The sequence below is a fragment of the Coenobita brevimanus genome, chromosome 67 (assembly GCF_032717465.1).
Source record: "Coenobita brevimanus isolate Jiangsu-jjx chromosome 67, ASM3271746v2, whole genome shotgun sequence".
Taxonomy (NCBI): domain Eukaryota; kingdom Metazoa; phylum Arthropoda; class Malacostraca; order Decapoda; family Coenobitidae; genus Coenobita; species Coenobita brevimanus.
Window position 1 is genome coordinate 28,236,463 of NC_137020.1, and position 9,543 is coordinate 28,246,005.

Genomic DNA, 9,543 nt, shown 5'->3' on the forward strand with positions numbered 1-9,543 from the left:
GGAATATTGGTGATACATCTTTGTTTTCTTAAGCTGTGAAAAACTTAGAGAAACGCGTGAACCATTATTAAAATTGCTTTGCATTTCGACATCTATCTAAAATCATGGCAACTTATACAATGTTCATCATGTATAAAAGCTGTTACTGTATTTACTTACGAAGCTCTAAGAACGTTCAAAGAAAAATACTTTAATGGAAATAAAACCTAATAATCTGAAAGCCTAAAAACTACCACTGTGCTGTATTACCACCACTAACATCCTCATTGTTCACAAATCTAACATACTAATGGTTCTGATATACAATAAATAAATAAATACATAACAATAAATAAAAACTTCTCGGAAATATAACTATTACTACATGTACTTCTCTTTATCACATCGCCTTTTTTTTTTTTAATGGAACGACATTATCTTCAACATCCATGAATTTCTCCAGTACTCATCATCATCATCATCATCCTATCCCAGAATACGTGTAGGTATTAGGTTTTAGGTTTTTGGCAGTAGACAGATTATTTAACAGAGACAGTTAAGTCACATAAAAAATAGATGGAGAGGCAGCCCTGGGAAAACGGAAAAAAAAAAAAAAAAAATTGAACTTTCACAACTGTTGCAAGGTCAGTAACGAAACAGGCTGGCCATAAAAAGCATAAAAACAAAGGGGAAAATATTATAATCGAAAAGAAAAAAAAATCCGCTGACTAATAAGGAATTAAAAATAAAAAAAAAAATTGCCACCAGCAGTAAATCGTCAAACATTCTTCCATTTCAACGAGTGATTAAAAAAAAAAAAATGCTCAGACAAAAAGAGAAATACACATGAAAAGCGACTAAATCTCCGTTCTCTCTTGCACCACATAAATCGAGGAACGTGGACAAAGAAAGTCATTTACGAACAATAATGTAAATCCACTGTGACCCTTCCTAATCTGACGATTTAAGAAGGGTGAGGGTAACCAAGACGCAGCTTCTTGACTGTTACACGTACAGTCAAAGAAATGCCAATCTTCCCACTTCCGTCTGAAGAAAATTTACAACTGACGAAACAAAATGAAAACTCAGTCTGTACTAGTGCGTGTTTCAGATGGTTCGTTTTTCCGCTATGTATTCGTCAAATTTGGGGGAGATAGGTGTGTCTATGCATGTATCTTTTCTCTCTTAAACTACCTTTCTTTGGCTCTAAAATTAATTGATAGGGGAAACTATCAGACTCTTTTCACCTTAACTTGGCCCAGAATTTTCGTCCTTTTGCAGCTTTATTTCATGTAGGTCAATGGAAGAAAAAGACAAAGCTGGCTCTTCATAATTTCAATAGCATTTTTTCGTGACTAGCATAAAATTCAAGTATTAATCTATTGCTACAACACAGCCTACATCAGCATTCAAGAAGTACATTTAGCAATTTTAGGCCAAGTTGGCGTAAAAAGTGTATAGGCGTTCTTTTATACTTACAATCTCCAGTACGGCTGACGAGCAACACTTACCTGCAAAAAATAATCTATAATTAGTAACAGAAAAATAAGATGATTTTAATAGCAACTTACAAGCAATACAGAGTGGTCCACAAATAGCACTACACTGGAAACACAACTGGCGATATTTTGTGTTGCGGGGACGGCTCAGTCTGCTGATGTTGGCAGTTGGAAGTAGGAGATGAATAAATAATACTGGACACTAATAACGCAAAGCCGTCCCCCGCAACACAAGAGACTGCCCAGGTGAGTGGAGGTGAGGCGATATATATAGGACACCATCTATTAAAAAAAAAATAATAGTAAAAATAACAAACTGACCAGCCAGAAAATAACCCTTGCCTTTTTACCAATCCACGTCAATAATTTCCCTTTCTGACAATAAACTGTAAAGATAATAGATTCTAGACCTGGAGAGGGACGCCTTCATGTGGTGGCAATGATAAAACAGGACGATTCAACTTCCTGGTTATACATACTGTCCCTGAACTACTTCGTAATTCCCCTAAAGGAGGAGGATGGACAGGAGGAGTACAACTTGACCCCGCTTCAATAACAACAATAGTCAGTCAATTTTCACCTGACAGAGATCCCTAACCCCCTTTTTAGCTTAGTTGATGGCCAAGTAGTCAGAGGGATAACGGATCTGACTAGTAACCAAGGAGACGCATTCCTACCCCATAACTAAGGCTTACCGGTATCTAATTTTATACAAGCATGGCCTTCTGTTTAGTTTGTGGTACTGGTCGTGTTCCGTCAGATGAAAACAACGCCAAATGATAAAAAACAGTAATTTGGGTTAAAGAGAATGGGAGTCTGAGAGTCTGCTGGTACGGCGGGTTTGAAGGCTGAAAAAGTAGACTGATGATTGTTTTTCTTGTGATTAATTAGTTCACTCTCTCTCTCTCTCTCTCTCTCTCTCTCTCTCTCTCTCTCTCTCCCGCAGTGAATGATAACAAATGAGGAACGGGTGAGAGGAAAGGGGGTGTGAAGTGGCGGGGTGTGGGAAGAAGGATGAAGGATAAGATATGAAGGAGAGGGGTGAGGAGAGGGATGCGTGTGAGGTGGAGAAGTGTGCAGTGAAGGATGAAAAATGAAGGATGAGAGGAAGGGGAAGAGTGTGAAGTGGAAGGGTGTGGGGTGAAGAGATGAAGGATGAAGGATGGCGAGAGGCGTGTGGGATGAGGGGGTGTTGGGTCAGGAATAAATAGTGATAAGTTAGGACTGAAGGATAATAATGGGAAGAAACAAAGGAAGAGGTCAGAAGTGTGGAGGACTGGGGTGAGGGGAGACAAGTGAGGGGAGAGGGGTGAATGATAGGGGGGGATGAGGAAAGGGTGAAATGGTGTGGAGAACAAAGGGTGAGAGGAAGAAGGGGAGAGGGGTGAGGGGTGAACTGTGACAGGAGGAACCAAGGAAAGGACGAAGGGAGAGGGGTGTGAATTAAAGGACTGAAACTGAGAGGGATGAGAGACTAAAGGGAGAATGGCATGGGGTGAGGGGTGAAGGAAGGGGATGAAGGGTTGAGTTGAGTAATAATGATGATGATGATGATGATGATGATGATGGAAGTCCGAAAAGCAGAGGAGAGATACCGTGGAGGAAGGTAAGGAAAAGTGAGCAAGAAAAGAACAAAAGAGAAAGGGATGAACATAAAAAGTTAAGATTTAAAAATCATGAGAGAATGAGAGAGAGAGAGAGAGAGAGAGAGAGAGAGAGAGAGAGAGAGAGAGAGAGAAAGACTGGAAAATAACAAATAAATATTAAGAGGATGACTTACATATGAAGGTCCTTTATGTAAATCTGTTTATTTTTCATCACTACTGATCTATTTTCCTCAAGTCACACACACACACACACACACACACACACACACACACACACACACACACACACACACACACACACACACACACACACCTATCCATTTCTCCGCTAGGCTGAATAAAGTAACTGCCGGTTGCAAGATCATAAAAAAGTCATGATATCTAAGAAAAAACGCAAAAAACTTCGGTAATACAACTCTGTCCCCGAATTTTTGATAGTTAGACAAAGTAACGTACAATAAATCTGTTAGCCCCTTCCATACGGTAACATGTTTCTTCATTTCAACTATACCACTGGACGATCTTATATTTATTTATTTATTTATTTATCAGAGAATTGATGGATCTTTACCTGCGAAGCGGTTATTGAAGGCTATTTCTCACAGCTCCAATTCACAAAATCTCTTACAACATGAAAAAAAAACTTAAATGAGAATTATCAGGAAAAAAAAAAAAGCTGAAATAGTATATTACCTTAACGACAATTATGAAACAATGCAAGAGATACAGTTGAGGCTTCACTTAATTAGAATTCTCGCGCCGTGGGAATGTAATTCAGAATTCACGTTACTTCTGTCTCCACTCATCTTTAATACAACACTCGTTCATGTACCGGTAACTTACCGTTTCTATCGTTTCTATCCCAAACTCGCTTTGCCTAAGCATTCATCTACCATAATTACTACCAATAAACTTCCTGACAACTTTATATATATATATATATATATATATATATATATATATAGATAGATAGATAGATAGATAGATAGATAGATACCCGGTACGGTACGGTATATATAAAAATCCTCCCCCCTTTACTAACTCGTCCATCATTATCACTATCAAGAAATTTCCCTTAGAATCAATAAGAAATCAACAAGCCTCCTATTTACACATGCATGGGGGTTATCAGGTGTAAAAATATCTTCAGATGGTGATTATACCCTTCTGGGTAAGATGATGGTGTCTTAAAATACTCTTAGGTCAGACGAGTAGCCTGGTGAGAGTGATAATACGGAGGAGGAGGAGGAGGAGGAGGAGGAGGAGGAGGGTTATTTATACAGGTGTATTTCGGCCTTTTTCTACGAGATTTCACACCAGCCAGTCTCTAACACACACACACACACACATTATCAGGGTTATATATTTCCTCAGATTCTCTGTCTGTCTGTCTGTCTCTCTCTCTCCCCCTCTCTCTCTCTCTCTCTCTCTCTCACACACACACACACACACACACACACACACACACACACACACACACACACACACACACACATCTGGTCTCAAGGTGAGTGTGTAGGTGTCAAAATCATGTATACCCTAACGAATGCAAAGCGTACGAGTTCCAGGTGTGTGTGTGTGTGTGTGTGTGTGTGTGTGTGTGTGTGTAAAAGAGGGGGAGGGGAAGCTTCTGGGACCTTGTTCGTTTGGACCAAGGAGGCTCCCTCGCACCACCTCCATTTATTGATTGCCTAAGACTTTTTAAATTTCCGCTTTATTTTTGCTTCTTCCAAATAATATAAATAAAACTTCGAATAGAGATCTTACAGCAAAGAGGCTATTATATTACATTCCTTGGGACTTTCTGCCCGATGACAACTCCTATGTATCGTATTCTTTCTATGGGCAGGGAGTCGTCTGACTGTATTATTATTATTATTATTATTATTATTATGCTATCATCATCATCATCATCATCATCTTCATCATTTTTATTATTATTATTATTATTATTATTATGCTATCATCACCACCATCATCATCATCATACCCAAACCTCTTTTCTCACCTAAGGATGGGGTGAGGTGGAGACGTAGGGTAAGAAAGAAAAACTATTAGGAGATTCTAACGAAATGTCTTAAGTCTGCCCTGCTCCAACCCCCCCCCCCCCCCCAAAAAAAAAGTCTGGTCCGTCCTCAAAAAAAAAAAAAAAAAAAAAAAAAAAAAAAAAATCACACCCTAGATGCATCGCCTAATAGTAAAGTTTAAAAATAATATCCATTTATTTATTCAGTTTCATATCTTATCTTTTTTACATTTCAATCTACTTCCAAATGGCTTTATTGACTGTGAACATATATTTTTTTAATTTTCTTCGTGTCTTTATCAATTTCTTTATCTCATTCCTTCCATACACTTTTCACTGGTCGAAGCACAGGCTGTAATCCCCATAATCCCTCATCTCTCTCTCTCCCTCTCTCTCTCTCTCTCTCTCTCTCTCCCTCCCACGCACTAGATGTACCTTTCACCTTTCCCAATCAGTTGCTCCCATGTCACCACCTGCCCCCCTTCCCCTCTCCCCCACCCTCCCTATCTTTCCCCTTCATCCCTCCCTATTTCTCTCCATCCCCTCCCCCGCCCTCCCTATCTCTCCCCTCCCTCCCTCCCCCTCCCCTCTCGCCCTCCCTTCTCTCATTTCCCGTCCTGTCCTTCCTCTCCTCTCCTCTCTCCTCCATTTCATCCTTCCCACCTCCTCCCATCCTCTCTAGTGAGCCTCCTAAGACCACAAGAAAAAGTCCCCTTGCCCCCAACCTGCAGTCATTTTCCTTCCCCTCTGCTTCATCCCTCCAAATGGCAAATTATACAAGGCAACAATAATTTCCTGCCTCACCCCTCCTGCCTTACCATTTACTGCCTCACCCCTCCTGCCTTACCATTTCCTGTCTCTCCCCTCCTGTCTTACTCTTTCCTGCCTCACCCCACCTGCCTTACCATTTCCTACCTCATCCCTCCTGCCTTCTCCCTGTCTCACCTCTCCTGCCTCACCTTTGTCTCACTCCTCCTGCCTTCCCCCAGCCTCACCCCTCCTCCCTAACCTTCGCCTCACCCTTCCTGGATTTAACCTGTCATCCCCTCTGCCTTCACCTTGCCTTACTCCGATTGTTTCTCTCTCTCTCTCTCTCTCTCTCTTTCCGATCATCCTTTCATTCCGTCTTACCTCACCTGTTTTTCCTCGCCTTCCCTGTCTCACCTCTCCTGTTTCACCTTTGCCACCCCTCCTGCCATTACCTGCCTCACCCAATTTGCCTTTCCATTCCCTCAGTGCCTCCTTCACCCCTCTTACGTCTCCTCTTCCTCACTCTTGCATGTTCCTACCAAATAACATGCTTCCCTGTCTCACGAAAGCATTTTACTACCACTCCATAATTTTGTCCAGTTTCCCCTTTGTCCTTTCTACCTAACATCATCTTTCCAAACTTTCTTTATCTTTCCCCCTTATCCAGCCTTTCTTTATCTTTCCCTCCTATCCACACCAACCCTCCTTCCCTGCTCCCTACCCACCTACTTTCTCTACCATTAACATTCTATTTGCCTAATACATACTATCCTTCCTTCCTTCCTTCCCTTCTCTTCCCTTCCCTCCCTTACCATACCATAACCCCTTCCCTCCCTTCTCTTCCCTCTCTTCCCCTCCCTTCCTTTCATTTGCATTTCCTGCTTTTCATTTCCTTTTTCCAACTCCCATCTGGTTTTCCTGCTTAACCACAACTTTCCCTGCCTCACTTTAACACTGGCCCGCATTCTCGTCGGTTAAGGAAGCTCTAACACCTCTTCCTGTGCGATTTATTTTGCTTATTACACCTTACCACCCTCTTTTGTTTTGATAAATGTCGTTCTAATATCGCCGTACTCTACAAAAATGACGCATAGAATTATACCGACCAGCCGTATCCAAAAATAAATCGCTAAAGAAGAGGTGTCAGGGGGGCCCCCTTAACTACAAGAAAACAGGCCTTTATCACTCGTCTGCCTTACCTGCCAAAACACACCTTTCCTACACGTTTCCCTTCCTTACTAATAACATTTTCTGCCTTCTTACCTTCCCTCCTTGCCTAAATCTTTCCATACCTCACTTTATCACTTCTCAATCTTCCATCTTCCCTTCCTCCTACATTTTCTACCTTCTCACTTCCTTCCTTACCTAAATCTTTCCATACCTCACTTCATTACTTCTCTCTCTTCCATCTACCCTTCCTCCTACATTTTCTACCTTCTGCCTTCCTTCCTTACCTAAACCTTTCCATACATCACTTCATCACTTCCTTATCTTCCCACTGCCCTTCCTCCCTTCCATTTGCCTTCCACTCTCACCGTGCCATATGCAGTGAGTCAGCAAGCAATTCTTAATCATAACATTTGCACTCTCAACTCTGTAAGTATATTTGGTGAACTAATGGGAAGATGGCTTGGACGATTACATTAGTCTCGGCTTTGATACTTTCTTTTTTCTTCCATTTTCCAGTTTCTTTCTCCTCTGTACTTTCTCATTTTTTCTCCTTTTCTCTTTCATGTTACCCAAATTCTTCTGTTATACAAGCTTTTTAAATCTCAATAGTTTCCATGTTCTCTCTCTCTCTCTCTCTCTCTCTCTCTCTCTCTCTCTCTCTCTCTCTCTCTCAAAAACACGAGTCAGGGAACGATTTCAGTCATAACATTTTCGTTCTCAACACTGATGTATATTTAGCCAGCTAGTGGGCAATTGATTCTTTTAGCTCCTCCATCCCTACTACGGTATATTCTCCCCTATTTTTTTCTTCTTCCTCTTATGTTCTGCTTTGTTTCCCCCCGCCCCCCCCTCTCTCTCTCTCTCAACTCAGACAAGGTGACGCGACGTGGGGTAGGATCCGGTTCAAGGAAATAATTACGAGGAAAATAACAATCATTTTTGCTGGCCCTTACTAATTACCTTGAGGCCTTCCTGGTGTGAGTAAGAGAGAGAGAGAGAGAGAGAGAGAGAGAGAGTGCCTTAAGGTGTAAATACCCACACGGGTTAAAACAGTTTACTGAGAGATCCGGGTAGGGGAGGAGGAGGAGGAGGAGGAGGAGGAGGAGGAGGAGGAGGAGGAGGAGGAGGAGGAGGAGGAGGAGGAGGAGGAGGAGGAGGAGAGGGGAAGAGGAGAAGTAAGGAAGTCAGAGGGGAAGAGAAGTAACTGAGAGGGAGAGGAGGGAAGGAAATGAATTAGAATAAGGAGGGAATGAGAAGACAGCAAGAGAAAAGAGAGGAACGGGAAAGAGAGGAACAGAAAGAGACACAGAGGAGGGAAGATGAAGAGGCAAAGGTGGAAGGGGGGAAATAAAGGGATGAGAGAGACAAAAGAAATGGGAGAGGCAGACAGAGGGGAAGGGATAAAGAAAGGGAGGACGATCACGCACAAGGGGAAGGAGGGGAATGGAAGGGTAACACGTAGAGAGAGGAAAGACGAATGGAGGGAAGGGGGGGATAGGAAGGGGAATGGAGGGGAGACAGAACTAGAAAAAGGGAGGGGAGAAAAAGAAGCATACAGGGAACAAGGGGAGAGGAAGTTTAGAAAATGAAGGGAGAGGTAGACAAAGGGGAAAAAATATTAAGACGCAGTGAGTGAAGGACGAATGAGGTGCGGAAGGGGAAGGGATAGAGAGAGAGAGAGAGAGAGAGAGAGAGAGAGAGACGCACGGTGGGGAGGGGAAAGATAAGGTAACTGATAATGGAAGGAAGAGAATGCTTGAGGGGAATGGAGCCGGAAAAGTATTATAACTCGGAGAAAGACGAGAAATAATAATATAAAAACGAAAGGAATAACGAAATTTAAAAAAGGAAGAAAAACTATAATCACTGAAAAGGACATAAAAAAAAAAGATGTAGTAAAGAAAAAATGAAAGAATGTAAAATATAAATAAATAAATAAGTTAACAAGGCAGGAGGAAGGGAATAGCCTTTACGTAATTAAAAGAGAATTATAGAATGAGACTATTAGAAGAAACGAGGAGAAAAATTAAAGACAATGACGAACAGTGATAAAAAAACGATACAAAGAGGAGAGGACATAATAAATAAGGAGGATTAGAAAGTAAAGAAGAAGAATAAAATTAAATAAAAAATAAAGGAGGACACTAAAAAAAGAAAAATGATTAGCAGTAGAGAAATATAGAGATAATGGAAGAGACATGCGTAAAGAAAATAAAACAATAAAAGATGATAAAAATGGGGTGGAGGGATTATTAGAAAGGAGAAGATAGCTAAATGAGAAAAAATAGAGTGAAAGCGATACTGTGTAGGAAAACAGAACCGTGAAAAGTGAAGAGTTAAGAAGGAAAAAAAAAATGAAAGGATGGGTCTAAAATGGGGTGATGCAGCAAAAGCAATGAGTTAAAAAAAAAAAAAAATTGGTTTTACGCCAAGTATCCCCGAAGGGCTAAGGCGTTGCCCCTGGGTAGAGGACTTTGGACTGAGCGTGTAGCATTTTATGACCGGATGCCCT